Consider the following 20,116-nt stretch of genomic DNA (forward strand, 5'->3'; position numbering starts at 1 on the left):
CGTTAGTTATTGTGTATTTAGAGATGGTTAGGAACTGCTAATGTTAGAGGCAGGAGAACCTGAAGCTCTATAGGAAGGTGGTTGAGACTCTTTAGAGGAAAGATCCCTGCACCTAGAAAGGGAAACCATGTTGGGGGGAATTCCCCCTAGTGAAGAGGCTGGGAGAGCCAGCCAGTAATAGGATCAGGAGAGGCAGCAGCTGTACCCAGGGTGGCATCCGACCATGCCTGCAAGTGCCCATTCCTGAGCACCGCTCTATTTAAGCCAATGTGCTGTGAAATAGCCCCCCCCCCCCCCCCTCGTCTGGACTGAACAAGCATCTCAAGGGCTGCAGCAGTAGCAGCACCCAGAACTAAAGCACCTCTTGTCTGGGGAACAGTGAGACCAAGAAACCGTAAGTAAACCGACTCTGCCTGCAGCAGTTGTTAAAGTATGCAGACGAAATAAAGCCTGTTGGACCCTTCCTTCCTGAACCCTCCTTGGTTACCCGCTGCCACGAACCCAGGGCTTCAGGGGCAGGAAGCTGAGAAAACCAAACGTCTAACTATATTTCCCCTTTTCAATGCAAAATTAAGTTTCCAGTTCAACTTGTTCCCCCCTCCCCCCCATTCTTTAAACTTTATTTGCAACTAAGGTGAAAAGTTCAGTGAAGGTGTGGTTAAAGTGACTTCGTATACTCTGCTGTTTTTGTTTTTGCAAAAATAATGATCTATATATAAAAAAAAAAAAAAATAATGCTGCTGTAACACAGAGCAGAAAAGGTGGAATCCGAGTGCTCCCGTGCACGCTCCGGCGCGTCCCTCTGGTGCCGTGCGCGCGTGCCCTGGTGTGGGGTGGAGGAGGAGGAGGTCTGAGGCGGTGCCGGGGAAGGGTTTAAAAGGCCGCCGGCGGGGGAGCGAGGGGGGGAAGGGTGGTTCGGAGCCAGGGCTCGGAGAGAGAGTCCGCTCGGAGCAGCGGGCGGATCCGGCTGCCGGAGGATACTCAGCAAGACAAGCGGACGCATAAGTTGGTGGGCGCCCCCGGACCAGATTGCAAAGTCCCGGGAAGTGAGAAGGCGCCCTCCCCCCCCCGCTCTCCGAGCTGCCCTGTGTCTGGAGCCAGGCCCCCCGGTGGTTGGAGGTGAGGAGGAGGAGGCGGCGCCGTGTACTTGTGGGTCCGGATTCTCTTTGGCGATCGTGTGGTTCCTTCTCTCTGTGTCTAGCACGCACGTGCCGGGGGGGGGGAGAAAGTGGCCATTCTGGTAGGGGGGAAATCGGCTGAAGCTCCCTAGGAAGATCGCGCTGGGAAAACGTGCGGCCGCTGCTCAGCCCTCCGATCCCCTTGCCCTGAAGCGAACCAGGCGAGAGGAGGGGGAAGGAGGGCAGCCGTGTACTGTCTTAAATGCTGCCCGAGTGCATGTTCCCGGAGTGTAAGGTTCACCCACCCCCTTCCCCCGAACAACCCTCTAAAGCGGACATAGGGCGAGGGGTCTGCTCTCTTCTGTGCTCGGCTTCCCTTGTCTGCGTTCTCTCTTCCTGTGCAGGGAGGTGGATTGCAGGCTTTCTTGTTGCCGGAGAGCACAGGGCAAACTGGATATAAGAGGGGGGCTGCAAACCTGCTTCACCTCCGTCCTGCTTTGGGGTGAAGGGGCTGCGGCTCCCCCACAGGATCACGGGCTTTTAGCCATCTCTCCCATGCCTGTCTGAGGCAGACGGAGTGTAGAATGAACTTGGCCGGAGAGCTGTTTAATGCCGCAGTAAAACAGGGAGGTGGAAACTGTCTGCTAGCCCAAAATTGCTCCCCCCTCCTCATCTATATCCCGGTTTAGGCTTGTGAACTTTTTTTTTTTTTTCGCATCCTGCTGTCACTGCTGCTGGTCCTAGCTTGCTTGCTTCTTTATTTAAAGACATTTTACCGGCTCCCATAAGACTTTCATGTCTGACCTCCTTAATTTGTTACATGGGTTTTGGAAGAGGGGGGGAAAGTAGTTTCTTCTACTGCTACAAGATAATAGGGTGCTGTCTTAGGCATGGAGTAGTTTAGTGGCTTGGCCACTAAGTTGGTGGATGGGACACTGCACTTGTTAGGAGGAAAGTCCCAGTAATAACAGCTGGGAGGAGGTGGTAGCTGCAGAGAAAAGGCACTGCCATACAGATGCCCCTTCTATTATCTTGCTGTTGTCAGTTTATTTTGTACTTCCTTTCATTTTTAACTTTTTTTAATCATCTTAGAATAAGCGTCACTGGAGGTGACATATATCACGTCAGTAAAGTAATCTGAATCTGTGCCACACGGCCCCTGGATTCAGTGAAAAAGAGCTGTAAACCTCTTCTTCCCAGCCCCCCTTCAAGCCAGGGCCTTTCTTTCATCTTAAGGTGCCCACGAAGGTACCGATGCAATATCATGCACGCAAAAAATATGCGTTCAACCTGGACGCATGGTTTTTTTAAACACCCCCCCCCCCCCCCCCGCTCATCATGTCTTGGGCACTCAATGTAAAGCTCAAATGAGCTGGCACCTTAACGGATAAATTGCACATCCCTAGTGCATTGATGGCACCGAGCGCCCAGGAGAAGTGATTGTGCGCAGGTAAGGAAAGCAGACACTCAATTTTTGGAGCATTGCTTGTGATGAGTGCTATTAGCCAAGCACCAGTTTTGGGTGTGCTAATCCCGATATTGCATTGGGCGTATGTCTAGAGCGTCCAGAATGTGTGTTGAGCAGCACGCTCAGTGCCCGATACTGCATCGGCCCAAGTGTTCTTCTCTTCCCGTGTGTGCAAAAAAGTCTTGTGGGAAAAGTACCAGCTTTGCCTACAACCGTATTGAGAGATGTTCTCATGCCTTCACCTCAGAGCACGTTTCTAATTTACAACAGTAGGGTCTGATCTTTGCATTACATTAAGTGTCGGTTGCTTTTCATTTTAGGAGGGGTGAGGGGTAGTTTAAATAACATTTTAAGGCAGTGATGAGAGGATGGTGAAGAACAGGTTTGCACTATCATTTGCTAGAGCCGCCCCTGTGAAAGTGGTGCAGATTTGGAGCACGTGAACAGAGAATTTCATTCTTTGCTGTACCTTGTTCTGCTGGAATAGGCCATGCAATATAAAGCAATCATTGCCTAGAATTTGCACGTTATTAAAATTATCCTAATCCTAGGTTAAAGGGAATGAGTGCTAACATGTTTAAACTGAAGGAACTGTGTTTTTCAGTATTGGGTTAGTGATGGATTGACTTTAATTCTTTGAATTCTTTTCCTGAAACTTGGAGGAGGGATTGGCAATGCAGTCGTGTCCTTATATAACTTTCTATCCAATACTCTTGAAACTTGCATTCCAAAATAGTTGCTGCTACCTTTGCAGATTTTTTTAAAGCTGGTTTCCAAGTTTGAATGAAACATGATGTAAAGTGGGGACTGCAGCTCTGCTGTCCTGCAAAGAGTGGATGAGCTGCTTTATCATGTGCACTTGGCAGGAGGAAGAGATGAGGTTATGCAGGAACTAATGGCCTGAGTTTTAGGTGGAGGACATGTAGTCATCTCTCTGCCCCATAAGTGTTAATTAGATTGCATTTGTGAGGTTACTGCAGCTTGCTTTTCCTATAAGTCTAAATCTCAAAGCTGCAGTGTTTTGGTTTTTGTTTTAAAGTAGATATTCTGCTGTATGGTTTCAAAGCTTGCTGGATTCAGCTGATTAAAATTTGCTCAAAATGTGCATTTGCTTCCAACAGCTATGACAACCTTCCCTTTCTAATACAATATTTTCTTGAGCAGTGCTCAGACATCACAACCTGACAGTACAGTATGTGCTACTGCTTTAGACTGCATCTTAACTAAAAATATAAAATTGATTTCCACATCTACTTATCTTAAAGCAAAATTAGCAGAGGTTGTACATCTGCTTTGTTAAAAGGAAATTTTCTTTTAGGTTTTTTTCCTGGGATCTCACCTTGTTAACTTCTAGTTTGGGGGGGGGGGGGGAATGTAAATGTCTTCCTGGTTCAGCAGACAGAGTTGGTTTAAACACGTTCTGGTTTTTATGACTCTAGTGCTTTTGAAGAGGATAGTTGGCAGGCATGGATGACACTTAATTTGGTTATAAAATATTTACAGACTGTTACATCTTTCTGTTCGTTTAAAGTGAAATGCAACAGTGAAAGTGCTGACTCTGCTAAGGAGCCAAACCTTGGATGGCAAAGGTTTGGTTGTGATTTCAAGTGGAGTTGATGTTCTGGAGGTCTCATATTTATTTTATTTTAGAGGAACCCCAGTGTTTTGCTGCATTTATGATTTGATTGCTAGTTTTTTTTTAACACTAAGGAACCCTTTGGTGGTCTCACATTTGTAGTACTCTTCCATGACCCATATCCTTCGCAGCCCACTGTTTCTAATGGAATGATTATGGCAGTAGTAATGCCATTGGTATCTGTGATGCTTTTTAGATGCCTAATTGTCTTTCCCTTCTGTGGGTGGCTAGGGAAACCTCTGATAAAATGGATTCACTTTTTTGATCTGTGGTATTGGGTGTGTGGAAACAGAGGGAATTCTCTTGAATTTTGTTTAAATTTTGTGCTTCTGTATGTAAATTCTGATGCAGTCTACCTCATGCTTTTCCTTCTGTAACTTTGCATGAAGAGAAAAGGGTTATGTTATATATTTGTTGGAATCTGTCTGCACTTTATTTCAGAAAGCAAAACTTTTGATGCAACCTCCTGGCATTTGAGATGTACAAAGACTTTCTGGATAATAATGCCCCCTGACCAGCGTCTTTGGATGTAAAATTGTTGCTTGGTTCTGGTGCCATTTTCATTTGATTCTCAAGAAATAGTACTGCTAGTGAATTTGTGGTACCTTTTTTGTGCCAGTTTTTTTCTGGTGCTTGGAAGGAACGGCTCCCAACTGGATTCTCATGGACATTGGTACTTCATGGCACAAGAGCTCAAAAAGCTTAATTGTCCCTGGTACAGAACTGGTTCAGGAATTGGCTAATCCGCTGGGCAAGTAGCAAGGAGTGACTGCTATCTCTTAATGTTTTGTCCTATGTAATGTGTTAACACAGCCTTTTCCCTTCTTCCCTAGGCAATTACTGACCTTATCTGTCTCCCCTCTAAATGCAGGCTGAGTGACCTGAAGGTTTTCTCACACTGCATATCCACTCTGAGGATACACTTTTAACAATCTTTTCTCAGACTTTCCTGATTTAATTTAATGGAAAGGTGAAGCCTTACATTTGGGGTTCCATTAATGATGGGCGAGATCTGTATTTATGAATAGGTTTCCTCTTCCTCAGTAAGTGTGATGTGCTGCTTAGCTTCATTTGTACAATGAAAGTCTGGTCTGCGTGTAGTGTGTTGCATCAGCTTCTTGGGCAGCTTATCTTAGAGCACCATTGAAATACAAAGTAAACAAAATCCTTTAAAGTGAAAGTTGTGTACACTAACCAAATGCTGACTTGATCAGGGCTGCACTCTGTCAGAAAGCAAAGGCTTCCTGGTTCTTGGAACCATGTTGAAGGAGCTTGACATTTTCACAATTTGGGAACTCAAACTCGTATGCAGTCTCAAACCTGGGAGGAAGGGTGAGCTAAAGCGGTGTGGAATCTCAAGGTGTGGGGCAAATAGGTTCTGCCATACAGCAGCTGATTAGGAAAGGAAGACTAGCTGGGCCTGCACGTCTGCATCTGTGGTCAGTTTTTGTATTTGTGTTGCATGTTATCTGACTTTATAGCCAGTATTATGCTACTGATTTCTGTATAAGCGTCTGTATAGATTTCACATGCTTATGCTTGGCATTTTTATATAGTGTTAACATTCAACACTATACAAGGTAAAATAAACAAAATACTGGAATACAATGGTTGAGTTAACATCTATAGCTAAGACTTTGACTACTGCTAATATTGAGTTTAACTGCAAACTATTATACAGATGCCCTTGATAAGTGTTTAAATGCATATCAAAGGCACTGGTTAGCAAAAAATGTGGATGAGTGGGGACCATCTTCATATCTGTTGGCAATGCCCCAAGGTTCAGCTATGTTAGGAGAAGGCAGATCTGGATTTGTCAGGGTGGCAAAAATCGTGGGAGGAAGCAGAAGTAAACTGTGGGATGAATGGTGGTATATTACATCATAGAACACCCAAACAGATAGATATATAAAAGCAAAAATTTAGTTTACTAAATCTTGTAAAAACTGCTTGAAGGCTTTGCTGCCTTTCAGCTGTGCTGAATCTCATTTAGTGGAGAAAAGCAATCTGCTTCTTGATCCAACTAAGCCACTTCTCTATGCAGGAAACGGGAGGGGAGGGTTAGAGCAAAGGGATCTCATTTTTGGGAGATGGAGGGACAGAGCTGGTGCTTTTGTTAGGCAGAATAAGCGATCGCTGAGGGTGGCAAAAGCCTTCCAATGTGAGGCATAAAGTGCTGCTGTGCCAGATGTAATACTGCCAAAGAAGGGAGCACTTTGCTGGAACCCTAGCTGCTGGTAGGAGGGAGCCCTGTGACAGTGCTACTGCCAGTAGGTAAGCTGGGGAAGGGTGTGCATGATGGAAGGTTTGCCTAGGGTGCCAAATACTTTCACTGGCCCTGGGGAAGTGGAGGAGGAGTCATTGTGGGGTAAGGAAAGGGGCTGAAGAATGAGGGGGTTGTCTGGTGGGGGGTGGTGGTGCTGAATCTTTGTCACGGGGGGGGGGGGGGTGGGCAATGTTTTATGGGTGGGAGATTAGAGAAGTAAAGAAACTGAAGCATGGTATGCATGCCTCCTGCCACCTTGCAATTTGGATTCTCCCTCCCTTAAACTGTCTCTCAGGTCCTGGGACATCCTTTTCCCTTTCTCCAGATTCTGGCACTTTTCCTCAATCTCAGAACATACCCCCCCCTCCCCCTCCAATGCCTGGTGCTCTTTCTCATACAGTTCCTCCCCATTCCTCTCACCCCACTTCTGCCTCTCCGTTTCCCTAATCTCCAGTCGTCCTCTCCCCATCCCTGAGCTCTTCTTCCTTTACTTTTTTTGCTTGAGATCCTTTTCCTTATGTGGCAAAAAGAAAATTATGCAGACAGAAAGCAAGGTTGGAAGACACTTTTTTTTTTTTTTAATTATTTTTACATTGTACAATAAAAATGGAGATGTTTGTCAGTGTGCTTCAGAAATTTCTAATTCCTGCTGCAGAATCAGTGGGGCTGTTCCTCAGACCAGTGTTTCTAAACCATTGATCCATGCACCAGAAGCAGCCCCTGGCATCATTTTTGCTAGTCTGCAGAGTGACAGACACTGCAGTCTCCTGCTGTGGCTGTGGCCCCACCCGGTCACCCCAGCTATGAGTGGGACATACTCTACTGCCCTAAACCCTGGGGCCAAAATAGACCTGGCAGCAACTTGTCTCTGGGTCCTGTGGCACTGTATGCTGCTCCTGTTTCTGAGTGTGGGAGCAGACTGTCGGCACTCTCTCTGGCTCTTAGCTACTGCTGGCAGTGAACAGCTGATCGGGCCAACACAGGCTCAGCTGAGTCCCAGATTGCCTCACTCCAGCTGTCTAAATAAACAAAAATAATCTAGCGGGTTGCTGGCTATGCAAACAAGAAGGCTGCTGGAAGCACCAGGCCCCATAAAAGATAGCATCTACCCCCACTGCCACAAATGTATTTTTAGCCTCTGGCTATGCTATCTTCTGGAATGAGGAGACCAGATATTTTTTTTTCCTTTTCCCTTGCTCTGGGTGCAAGGAGCACAGCTACTTGATCATAATTCTTGTACTTAATAGATTAGAGGGTAGCTGGGTTGAGACTGGGGAGACTCCTGGCTGGGGCTGTGTGGGGGTTTTTTTTCCCTCTCACAACTCTGCATGTTCCCCACAGAGGGAACTGCCTCCCCCACTGTTCAGGTGTCCCGTTCCCCCCCCCCCCCCCAAATCAGTTTAGGAGGTTAGTCAACCAGTCCCTGGCTTCGAAATGTTGGGAAATGTTGCCGTAGACCACCTGCTTCCTGTTTCAGCTCTCAGAGGGGGTGAGGGATGGGGAGACAGCACCTACTGTGCCTAAGGGTAAATTCATCTCTGGGAGGTTTATCCAAATGATTTTACTAAAAGTAAATAATGACCCTATATCTTTTAAGATTTTGTTATACTGGAGGTTCCGTAAGATAGCTACATTGATACGTCGATGTATTGGAGAAAGGTATATGTTGCCTCAAAAAACTTGCTGATTAGCAGATCGATACTCTAAGGCCGCGGTAGAAACAGTGTGGCAGTGTCAGGCGCACCCTCGTTCCCCGCACGCACAGTTCTCTTCATCTACCGCTCTATACTCTCTTCTAATTGCATGCAAATGCATGCCGCGGCTGCGAAGCCTTAGGCAAGCGTTAGGCCCGCGCAACCCATTTTACTGTATAGAGCACCTATACAGTATCCTGGGTTCGCGGGCCTAACGCTTCACGGCCACGCTGGTATCTGTCATTTCAAATGTCATTTGAAATGACAGGTATCAGGAAGTGGACAGTTATGTTCCCCGATGCTCGGCAAACTTTCCCCCAGCCCCTGCTCACCTGCCCTGGCCCCGTCCGGTGCAGCCCCAGTCCTGTCTCCTCCTCCCGAAGCAAAAAAAAAAACCGAAAAAGTAGCAAGGCTCGGGCCGGCTACGGTAGACCCTTCTCCCTTCTCCTCTCCTCCCGATTTCGGTGCTCAAGGCGGCCGGGTGGGCGTGCATTCATCCAGGCAGAGGGAGCCGGCGGCGAAAGCAGCCTCCGGCTCCCTCTGCCTGGATGAATGCACGGCCCCCGCCGGCAGTGAATGAATGCCCATGCGATTTCGGCGCTCAAGGCAGTCACATGACGTGACGTCACGCCTTGAGCGCCGAAATCGCACGGGCATTCATTCACTGACAGCGGGGGCCGTGCATTCATCCAGGCAGAGGGAGCCGGCGGCGAAAGCGGCCTCCGGCAAAATAGCGGGTTACAAAGGAGATAATCTGAGCGCGCGTCACAGTATCGGAGGGGAATAGCTAATTCCTTCATTATACAGCTAATTCGTTCATTTACATATCATATACATGCTGCGTGCGGAAAGGGTTATGCGTCTGTTTTAAGAAGCGCTAAGGACGCGTGAAACTGGAGACTGGATCGCTGTATCGCTGAATCGCCTTGCGCGTCCGAATTGTGCGCTCCCAGCTCGTTACAGACGGGAAATCTTCAACCTCATGTTACAGTATCGACCTGTAGGTGCATTAATTTGTAATGTCTACTTCTGAGGGAAGCTAATGGTACTATATGTAATGAGAGGCTATACCAATTTCACTTTATTTGGAAGCCATATGAAAAATGGTGTGGCCTAAATACCTAGTATGTTATCAGGGAGTATGTACAGTAAACTCCATGCCATGTTTTGTATTTATTTATATAGGAGTAGAGGGGAATGGTAGAGAGAACTGTTTGTTGTCAATTTGAGTGTTAGATGGGTGGCTTGTTTTTTTTTTGTGTTTTTTTTCCACCTTGATCCAATAAAATTAAAAAGTAGGGATGTGCAGTCAATGTTTTTATTTTTTAGTTTTATTTTAGTGTACACTAAATCGCGTTAGTACACATTAAGGCAAAAATGAAAAAAAAACCCCCAAATGCACCTCCTTATTAAAAAGTGATTGGAATGGAATAGGATTTCCTTGCATTATAACTGTACAATAGATCTTGTTTTTACTGTAAATATGCACTTATTGCTTTCTAGAGGTTGTGACTTTTTTTTTTTTACTGCTTCTGTTTCAAAGTATTACAACAAAATGAAGTGACATCATGAAAGTAGACACATAGTAGCGGATTTTAAAAGGGTTACGCGCATAACCCTTAAAAAAAACAAAAAAAACCCCACCTCTGCGGCGCGCGTAAGTCCTGGGGCTTTGCTAGGGGGGCGTGTCGGGGGGGGGGGGGGGCGGCGGCACGACGTTCGGGGGTGTTCTGGGGGGCGTGGTGCCGGCCCAGGGGCGTTCCGGGGGGCATGACCGAGGCCTCTGGACCAGCCCCCGGGTCGGGTGATGGCGCGCCAGCAGGCCACCGGCACGCGCGAGTTACGCTTGTCTCGAGCAGGCATCATTTTTGCGATAAAGGTGTGGGGGGGTTTTCATAGGGGTGGGTTAGGGAGGGATAGGTGGGGGGAGGCGGAAAGAAAGTTCCCTCAGAGGCTGGTCTGATTTTAGAGCGGCCTCGGAGGGAACAGGCAGCGCGCGCAGGGCTCGGCACATGCAAGGTGCACAAATGTGCACCCCCTCGCGTGCGCCGACCCCGGATTTGAAAAGATACGCGCGGCTACGCGTGTATCTATTGAAATCTGGCGTACTTTTGTTTGCGCCTGGTGTGCGAACAAAAGTACGCGCTCGTGCTTTTTTTTTTTTTAAATGTACCCCTAGGCTTCTGATGTTACCAAATTTGTCTGGCAGGTGGCTTTATGTAATATGGGTAGCCAGGATGTTCCCCTCTCCCAGGACCTGCCCTCTTACAACAAGGACACCTGTATTAACCCCCCCCCCCCCAAAAAAAAAAACAAAAAACCACAAACACACATGGATAGAATTGTGACATTCCCCCCCACCCAACTGGACAAATCCACCTGTAATCCTCTGCATTGGAAACTGGACAGGAACGGAAACCTTAAACTGCCTGAAGTATCATGGAAACACCATTCCCGTCCTGATCAGTCTTAGATCTGGGAATACATAGAATAGTCACTACCAAATGTCATGTGCCGAGACTGAAAACCTGTCCAATCAGCACCCAAGCAGGCTCTGGCCACCAATTCACTAACCTGAAAGGCCCCAAAACAAGCCAGCACAAAAGCCAAGTGGAACAGACAACACTCAAATGGGAACATGCAAATTTCAGATAACATATCCCACAACTTTAGCAGGATATCATGAGTGATGGGCAAGCGCCCATCTGACACTTACAGACCCTCTAGACCAGTGGTTCTCAACCCTGTCCTGGGAACCCGACTGGCTGGGGGGTCCCCAGGACAGGGTTGAGAACCACTGCTCTAGACCAACCTAGCAGCAAACTGCGAGCAATAAAACACCCTATAGGGAAACCCCACCAACATCTGAGAAGCTGTCTAGACATGGCGGCCCTTGAAATACTCTCTGCCTTGGCTTTCTTGACAAAATGCAGCAATAAGAAATCCGAAAATGGACCCCATTGCCACACCTCAGAAGCAAGAAAAGCCATCACCTTGTGAGTTCCCTTCACATATCCTGCCCATGAGACCACTTTCTTGTTACGGAGATGAGGGCCCCATAAATGAAGCACAACTATTGGGGAAAAGCTCAAGAAATGTAGTTTCTCGTCACGCCAGCCTCCTTCCGATCACCTAGCCAAAAAGCTGCACATCAGGTCCCTTAACATTAACATTTAAAACACAAAGCCCAAGGAACCAGCCACATCAGTATACAGCCCCAGACCATGATTCAATAAGGCATTGGACTGCTGCAAGGACACGCCATTAAATTCCATCAAAAACTATCCCAGATGACCAAATCATCATGCTTTCTGAGTAGTGCAGATGTGGTGATTACGCTTTCTGACCCCAGACCTAGCCGATGACAATCGCTGCAAAAATGCTCTACCCATGGGCCCTACCATACAGGCAAAGTTCAATGCGCTCAAAGAATGTATCCCCTACAAGGTCATAGTCTTACAACAGTGCGCCTCGCACACGAGCTCCCTCACCTTTGTGACTTTGTTCAAAGGCAGTTGAGAAATCAGGTCCACAGAATCCAATTCAATACCCAGAAATACCAATTGAGTACAAGGCCCCTCAGTTTCTCCCTCTGCAATAGGAATGCCGAAGTCTGTAGAAACCTCCCTGAAAGAGTGCAAACACTCAAAGCACCTTGCACACAAAAAAAATCATCCAGATAATGGATGACATTGTAGATGCTCAAGCACTGTTCAGTAACCCCCTGAGCAAAGGATCTCAATGCTTTGAAATAAGAACATGCAATATAACAACCCATCAGCATGCACTTATCGAAATAGTAAAGACCCTCTAAGGAAAAAAATCATAGTAAAGGGGAAGTTGTCAGGGTGAACAGTCAGGAGTTAAAGGCTGACTGAATGTCCACTTTGGCCATCAAGGCCCCTCCCCACACCCAAATCAAAGGATGCATAACACACCTTGCACAACTCTCAAGGAATATAATCATTCATGGAATATTCCTTTAAAAAGGACACATTATGAATCAAAATTTGCCTGGCTCTTTCTTTGAATCACCTATAAAGGGGATAAGACCATGTGTTGAAACGGAGATTCCACAAAAAGGTCTGCAATTCTACCCAATCCTATTTCAAACTGCAACTTGTCCCACACCTCACTGCTCATCCTATGCATGGAAGGCCAATTCACACCTCCACCCACCACCCCTGGGCTAAAGAAAGGAATCCGAAAACCGAACTTAAAGCCTTCTCATTTAGCACACTTAGAGACCGGTTGACTGGCCCCACAGCCGGAGCACAAGTGGCGAAAGTTGCAAATTGATCTATTATAACACCAGCACACATCTGAGCAGTAGCCTTATGTCAACCATAAGGGTATGTCCTGAGTACCCCAGGACATGAATATACTTTCTTCCATCCTATCACAAAAGCACTTATCCTAATTGAGCCAGGCTCAGCCTTCGTAATCTCTACTGGCCGTAAGGATCGTGCCCGCATAAGCCAGAAGGGCCATACTGAGAGGCATCATGAAGCCTGACAACACAGAATTCAATTGAGGACTGTGCGTGGAACCTTCTGGGACCTCGGGAAACATTCTTTGTCTCCTTTTTCTTCTTCCCCCTTCTTGTGCCCCCATGACCTTCCATCAACTTCAATATGTCCATATATTTCTGGTGCCTAATCTTACTCCTCAGAGACCTAGGAACATCTTCCCACAGCTCAGTAAAGGCAACCAACGCCAGAGCACTCCCTGCCCCCGATTTCACTGGAAACTTAGCTCACAAGGACGAAGAGGAAGTTGACGAATCTAATGAACTGGATCTATCTCTCTTCTTCCTATGTGAAGACATGCCCCAACCACTACTTCTATGAGAATCACTGGACTTATCGACAGTGATAGCTAGCTGGTTAACCTCCAACTGCCTCCCCACCACAGGGCTTACAACAGAAGGAGCAGAAACAGGGCTACCCCCCTCCCCAACCCCCGAAGATCCAACAGATGGCAACTCGCCATGCTTCAGTGAAGCGGAGTTAGAAACTACAATCGTGGGAAATGCAATACGTGACGAGTCCATCGCAGCCAAGTTTCGGTCATTCCTCTAACCTTCTTATTGTGAAGTTTCAGGACTGTCAAATCTACCACAGTGCAGGATCCTGTGAAGGAAGAAAAACAGACTAACCAGCAGGCCCGGGAACCCCCCACCCACACAGCCAGCCAACTGTGGCCTAACACCAGACCTCCACCCCCACTCAGGAAATAGCTGACTGCAGAATGCCAATCGCCTAAACCGGAACTGGCAGGCTGAAAGCCACCATAATCTGCACCCCCGCCTCCCACCAATAGCTCATGCAGGTGGCCAGTAGCCTGGAATGCATGTTAAGGGTAGGAAATCTACCCTGCAGGCTAGCACTCATCCAGGAAGCCCCAGTACACTCGACTCCAACAGGAAAGTGTGGTCCAAAACCCCTGAAAAACTAAGAGAACCCACCACCTGACTAGCTGCCCCTGCCCCTCATTCATGCAGGTACACCATAAAAGGAAAATAGGGGCACTAAAATACCCAACAAATGCACCGGAGTGCTTGCCCAAAGTCCACGCGAAACTGATGCCCTCACCCTCAGAGATCAAACCACCCAGCCCAGATCTTCCAAACATCCCTATATTCTCTAACGCTGACCCAACAGCTGGCCCGACCACATTGCCTGTGCCCCGCGACGTTCCACTCTTCCCAACATCAGTCCCTCTGAATCTCAACCCCAGCATCCGTACCCCCAGGCGGACCAGATGCAGGCACGGCCCTGGGGACAGTGTCAGACGCTGCCGGGCAGGAACACTGTCGCAATTATCCTTTCCCCCCCCCCCCCCCCCGCCTCTTGGAAGCAGCAGAAATACTGCGGTCTCTAGCGTTGCTGCAAGTTTCCCGACTGCCGGGACCACTGACTGTATACGAGCCCTGCCCCTGCATGCTAAAGTGGAAAGGCCTGTCTCCTTAACAGTCATCTGTTGCCATGAACACCTCCCGACCCTCTGTGTGGCACCTGTCACACACGTAGCACTCTGAGCCGCCCCCCCCCCCCCCCCCCCGCAAAGCAGACAGAACTCAACAAAGTGGCTCCTGATGCCGCCGCTGCCTCAGAACGAACGGCAGGAACGAAGGCATTCCCATCCTCTGCCCCCCCCCATCCCGACTAACTCGATGCCAACCTCATCTTTACTAACAGTCGCTGCTTCTTCTGACTCCATGACGGCACGCCACCAAACCTCTGCACCGACTCGCCCGCAGAAAGAAAAGCGACCCAAGGATTCGCGATGCAGCACAGCCAAAGACTCCCACAGGCAAGTGAAGCCTTCCTGTGAGACTGAGGATCCCCACCATCAGACTCCTCCTCCTTTCCCTAAAGCTCCGGGATCACCAGCCAAGGTAAGACACCCGCTCCCCCCCCCCCCCCCCTTATTTACCATTTGAATTCGAAAAGAGTTAACTATCCTTCCTGGCAGCTGACCAATGGCACATGACCCCCCCCCCCAACTCCATCCCTTATCTAAAGGTGACCATCGAGGGGGGGGTCTGGCACTCGTATGCCTGCCTGCCCTCTCATAAGTAACAGGTCACTTTATAAATCTAAGAATCTGACATGTAAAGACTGCTTCTTGGTGAAACCACTGTACACTTTTATTTACTTCTGAATTTGAATTCTTGAAGGGACATTTTCAAGTTTGAGAGCAGCTCCCTGTATTGTTTCGGTCACTGTCGGGCTGATACAGTAAAATTGCGGCAGAGCGGGCGAGTGCCCGCTCTGCCGGCGCGCGCTCAGGCCACTCTCCTGTGTGCGCGATACAGTATATTAATTTATTAAAATTAGGGCTGGCGGTAAAAAGAGGCGCTAGGGACACTAGCGTGTCCCTAGCGCCTCTTTCGACAGCGGGTTTGACAGCCGACGCTCAATTTTGCCAACGTTGGTTCTCAAACCTGCTGACAGCCACGGGTTCGGAAACCGGACGCCGGCAAAATTGAGTGTCCGGTTTCGACTCGCGGGCCTATTTCAAAATTTTTTTTTTCTATTTTTTTATTTTTTTTTTTTTACTTTCGGGACCTCCGCCATGATATTAAGTCAGAGGGTGCACAGAAAAGCAGTTTTTACTGCTTTTCTGTGCACTTTCCCTGTGCCTGGAGAAATTAGCGCCTACCTTTAGGTAGGCGCTAATTTCTTAAAGTAAAATGTGCGGCTTGGCTGCATATTTTACTTACTGAATCGCGTGGGAATAACTAATAGGGCCATCAACATGCATTTGCATGTTGCGGCCGCTATTAGGTTTGGGGGGTTGGACGTGCGTTTTGGATGCGCTATTACCCCTTACTAAATAAGGGGTAAAGCTAGTGCGTCCAATCGCGGGTTAACAGTGCGCTCTGCCAGAGCGCACTGTACTGTATCAGCCTGTGAGTGAGGCTTGGCTGTACTGAATCTTATCTGAGCCCCATGGACTTGCTCTCTTGGAGACCATGAACACTGGCTGGACAACTGAAGATGGGGAACCTAAATATTTGTAAAAAAAACTGACTTTTTAAACTTTTTTTTTTTTTTTAAGGAAGGGTCATGCTTTTCTATTTCAAAAGACCAAAATGGCTATGCAACAGGCACATACTGTATTTTAAGTAATGAAATTATTGCTTTTCTGCACATTGTTTTTAGACTTATGATCTGGAATTAGAACACCCTTCTTGTCCCACCACTCACTGCCCTTGGTGACTGGCTTCCTCTCAGATTTAAGGGCTGGGGTAGGATGTCTTCTCTGCAACATCTAATACTTAATTGACTTTTGGCTGGCACCCTGCCCAGAGCTGCTTACAATATTTCTACAATAGTAGCAGTACATACATCTGTGGCAAACCTGACACAAGAAGCAACAAATTATTCAGAAGCAAGACATTGCTTTTAACCCTAGCAATGGCAACTTTAGATGCTGCCCCTCTGTGCCACTCTTCTGCCAGTAGAAGTTGCTCCTGGAGTGGCAGCTGCCTTCCCATCCACCCAGTGCTTGAGTACATCGCCTTCAGAATGTTTGAGACTGGCCAAATGGGAGTTTGGATTCCTACTTTCCTCTCTTGCAGCCTGATTTTGAAAAGCATTTATTTATATGCTTAAAATTGGGTTTACACGTATAAAGGCACTTTACCAGTGTAACTGGGCTTTTGAAAATTGCTACAATGTATGCCGTTGATTTGTCTGTAGGATATTCTGTGCAAGTGCACTTTTATGTACGTAAATGGCTTTTGAAAATTGCCAAGATAGTATGTTACGTTTTGCATGCGTAACTCCTTTGAAAATCCACCTCTTACAGTATTGTGATTGGACCATGCACCCAGCTTGGAATTGAGGAGGGAAGATAGGGGACTTGTGCAACCAATTTAGTTTAACAGATTATAGGAGAAATAAATCGTGAACTTGAGCACTTGCCTTGTTTGAAACCATTGACGAATCCTTTGTCTTACTCAGGAAGGTGGCACTTGTGCTATCTTAGAAGTTTGGGGGTTTTTTTTTTTACCTTTAGTCTGTCATCGGGGTAAAATCCACCTTTAATATTCCCTCAGGTACTCCACTTTGTTAAATCAATATACGTGACACTGTATCTGGGAAAGCATTTTCTGTTTTTGTTTTGTATATTTCAGTCTTCCGTTGCCTGCAGTAGTTTAGTGTAAGCAAATGTAAGGCGGCATTGGCTTAGCCAAAGTCTTACCTAGTCAGAAGGCAAGCAGAAATTTAGAATCCTTCGAGACTAGTGTCCCGGATCTGTTCCTACCGATTCAACTAAGGCACTAAACTGAAAGTTCATGTTTTGTAATAACTTTTTACTCTACTTTTCTGCCACCTGCTGGAAAGTTAAAACTTTTTTTTGATTTCTGGGTACTTCCTTGACAGACTGTGGGAAGTGGCCTACGTGTGCAGGGCTCATGCATGCACTTGTATGGGAAAAATGTGGTTAAAGGCCAGGGTTGGCAGTCAAGCTCAATGTCTGTCTGGCAATAGAACTGGTCCTTCTCTGTGCTGATTTGCGTGATTTAACTAGTGGGGTGCATTGGTCTTGACAACCTAAACCCTCTTTCAGAGCTGCTTGGGTTAAGTGAATTTCATCACTGACCCTCATGCTTTAAAATGGCTAAAGCTGTATCCAATTCAGAGAACCCAAAAAATTGCCAACCACACATTAATACCCCATAAAGTGGAGGCTAAAATTCAGTGGCATTGTTATATGGCATCAAAAATTCGTAGTCAAAACAGCAGCCCTACCAGCTGTTGTAGAGTACTGATGTATTATTATATTATTTGTCGTCACTTACCAAATGCCCTCTTTATATAGTATATTTTTTTCTTTTTATGCATATAAAACTTTGATTTGGTTTGATTTTTCACCAGCAAGCAAACATTTTTCGAAGCATGAGGCCGAAGGAGGCTGTACATAACTGCTGATACGCTGAGATAGACAAACTGAGGTTAACAGCTTCTTCCTATCTGTATCTTAAAGCCGAGGATGTTTAACACTTCCACTATATAGCTATTATATAAAAATGACATTTGGCAAATGATGGCAATATAGCCATTAATAATCAATCTGGCTGGTAGGCTGCTAATCCTTGATTCAGAATTTTTTGATTATATTTCTGATATTAGTAGCACTAATTGTTATAATGATGTGTAGCCTTCAGTTAATGGTGTGTAATTTTAAATGCTGTGTGTGACATAACTGAAAACAGTGCCGGAGATGAATGCCATTTGTATGCTTTATATGCTCAACTGAGTTAAATGCACTTGTCCGCTCTTTGAAGGACTGAGTGTCCGAAACACTGTTCCGTGTCAGGCATTGGCGGGGTCTATCTGCAGTGAACATTTTGGCGTGTTGTACAACAAATAATTCAATATGACCTGATGCTTTCCGGAGATGTTTCAAATTGATATTTGTTGGATGTAGCCAACATCCATACTACAATATATTCAGATACGTGGTTATACACCAACTATTTTTAAAGGAGGTAATTATTTTATTTGCAATGAAAAATTTCTCAAATTATTTCTTGGAGCATATTTCATTTTGAGATATGGGATCTGGTGGTTAGCCTTTATAGCCTATGATTTTATTTATAGATAGATATCTATCTATCTCTATCAGAGTCATAAAGTGGTTTCACTCAGGATGATGCCTATTATGATGGTCCATTTAAATCCAGTGTGTCTTGATTGTTTTACAATTTCTGAGACTTGGTGGTATATCCTTGTTTTGTATCTGTTCCACCTTTCTCTACTCATATTTCGGATGTTTGTGGAGTTTTTTTCAGATAACTAAAAAGATGGCATTAAAAAAAGCCTGGGATAATGTCCTAAACCTGTATTGAAGATAAGGCTGATAACTTGCTTTCACTAGGTTATAGATTAGGGATTCTTCCAAGAACACCTCCTTAACATCTACTGTCAAATGTTGAAAAATGGCAATTTGACCACAATTTCTGTAGTTTGCAATTGATCTTTAAATGTATTTCTGTCTTCCTCCTTATTCTTGATACACCTTAAGTGTGTGGCAAAAATCTTGACTAAGGTTATTGAAAAGTGCTCCATCCTCTTGCTAGCAGTTGTTTTATTTCAGGTATTTGGTAGTGGGAAGCCTGCACAGATTATAGTACAGATGCACTGAGATTTATATAGATTAAGGTTTTTTGTGTTGGGTTTTTTTTTTTTTTATTTTCCTATAGACTTATTCAGGATCTTACTGTAGAAATTGTTGTTCACAAGACTTCCCTTTCTCCCCAGCTGTTATAGGTTAATGTTCTAACTGCTGTGGGTATGTTTCATTTGCTAGCCTCGGACTGGATTGGAACTAACTCATCATAGAAGCACAGTATTGAGAATATTCAGTTCACTTTGGTTAGCCTGTGGCGTTCTGGCCTTTAGATCCTCATGTGAAGCAAACCATTAGACTTGGAGCAAGTTTTGTAGAACTGGACAGTAACTGTGCCAATAAGGGCACACTGTCACAATTCCACACATGCCCATTTTCTTTCCTTTTTTATTTGTATTTTTGATCCAGTACTTTCCTCTTTAAAGCTCTTCCCTCAGTTGGAGCCAGTCCCTGCTGGCATTGTGGCACCTTAAGTCTTTATTTGCATTTTTCCCTTCATTTTTCAATTGATTTGAAATCCTTTCTTCTCCCCCCCCCCCCCCCCCCAAAAAAAAAAACCAAAACTGTTACTGGGTTATGGCTCTCTCTGGAATTTGGCATGGATACATTCAGCTGGACTGTAGGTGTCACTGTTGTGCAATGGCTGGGGCTCCCTTCATCCTGGGGGCTATGCATACATCCACTGTAATTTCCCAAACCACCTCAGCTGGCCTTAAAAATAGAAGATGGGTCTCCTACGTGGTAGAGTTCAGTGCAGCACTGCTGCTGCTTATTTGGGCCTGCCACCTCAGCAGTATTCTGATTTCAGTGAGCAAACTTGCTTTTAATATCTGGTTGTCTCCCCCCCCTCCCCCTTCAATGGCCCCTTTTTTTCATTCATGGAAAGTTCTAGTCTTATAAGAATGACCTTGCCTGTGCTGCCTAAGCTAGGCACTTCATGCTGTCTGGTCTGCTGCAACATGGCTTGAGAAAGTAGATTGCAAACACATTTTGTTTTCAATAAGCCATACCAAATTATTTTTCTTAGAATTTATGGCAGTTTATCTTGTGAGGAAGGGAGATCAATAGGGATGTAGCATTTGGAAAATTGCCCTGCAAATAGATAATTATATGTGGGATGTCATGTTTATAAAAACGTTTTAAACTCCGATTTTCATTAAACGTCTTCCTGCTGCAAAACTATCTGCATGCCATACCAATAAGGAGTAAAATAATAGGCAAATAACCTTATCAATGACTAAAACACTAGACCCTCTTAAATTTTTTTTTTTTTTGTAGGTCAGGTAC

General features: G+C 45.9%; 1 protein-coding gene across 2 annotated transcripts in view; it reads left to right on the forward strand.

The window, feature by feature from the left end:
* The first annotated feature begins 303 nt into the window (after positions 1-303).
* GRB10 (growth factor receptor bound protein 10) overlaps positions 304-20,116 on the forward strand; it is a 510,659-nt gene continuing 490,846 nt past the window's right edge. The window contains exon 1 of one of the 2 annotated variants that reach the window (XM_029589722.1): positions 304-394. The gene's annotated coding sequence lies outside the window, so the exon portion shown is untranslated. Of the gene's footprint in view, positions 395-882; positions 1,120-20,116 lie in introns of those variants that run through there. The other variant, XM_029589720.1, reaches the window with a different exon arrangement.

The sequence above is a fragment of the Rhinatrema bivittatum genome, chromosome 2 (assembly GCF_901001135.1).
Source record: "Rhinatrema bivittatum chromosome 2, aRhiBiv1.1, whole genome shotgun sequence".
Lineage (NCBI taxonomy): Eukaryota > Metazoa > Chordata > Amphibia > Gymnophiona > Rhinatrematidae > Rhinatrema > Rhinatrema bivittatum.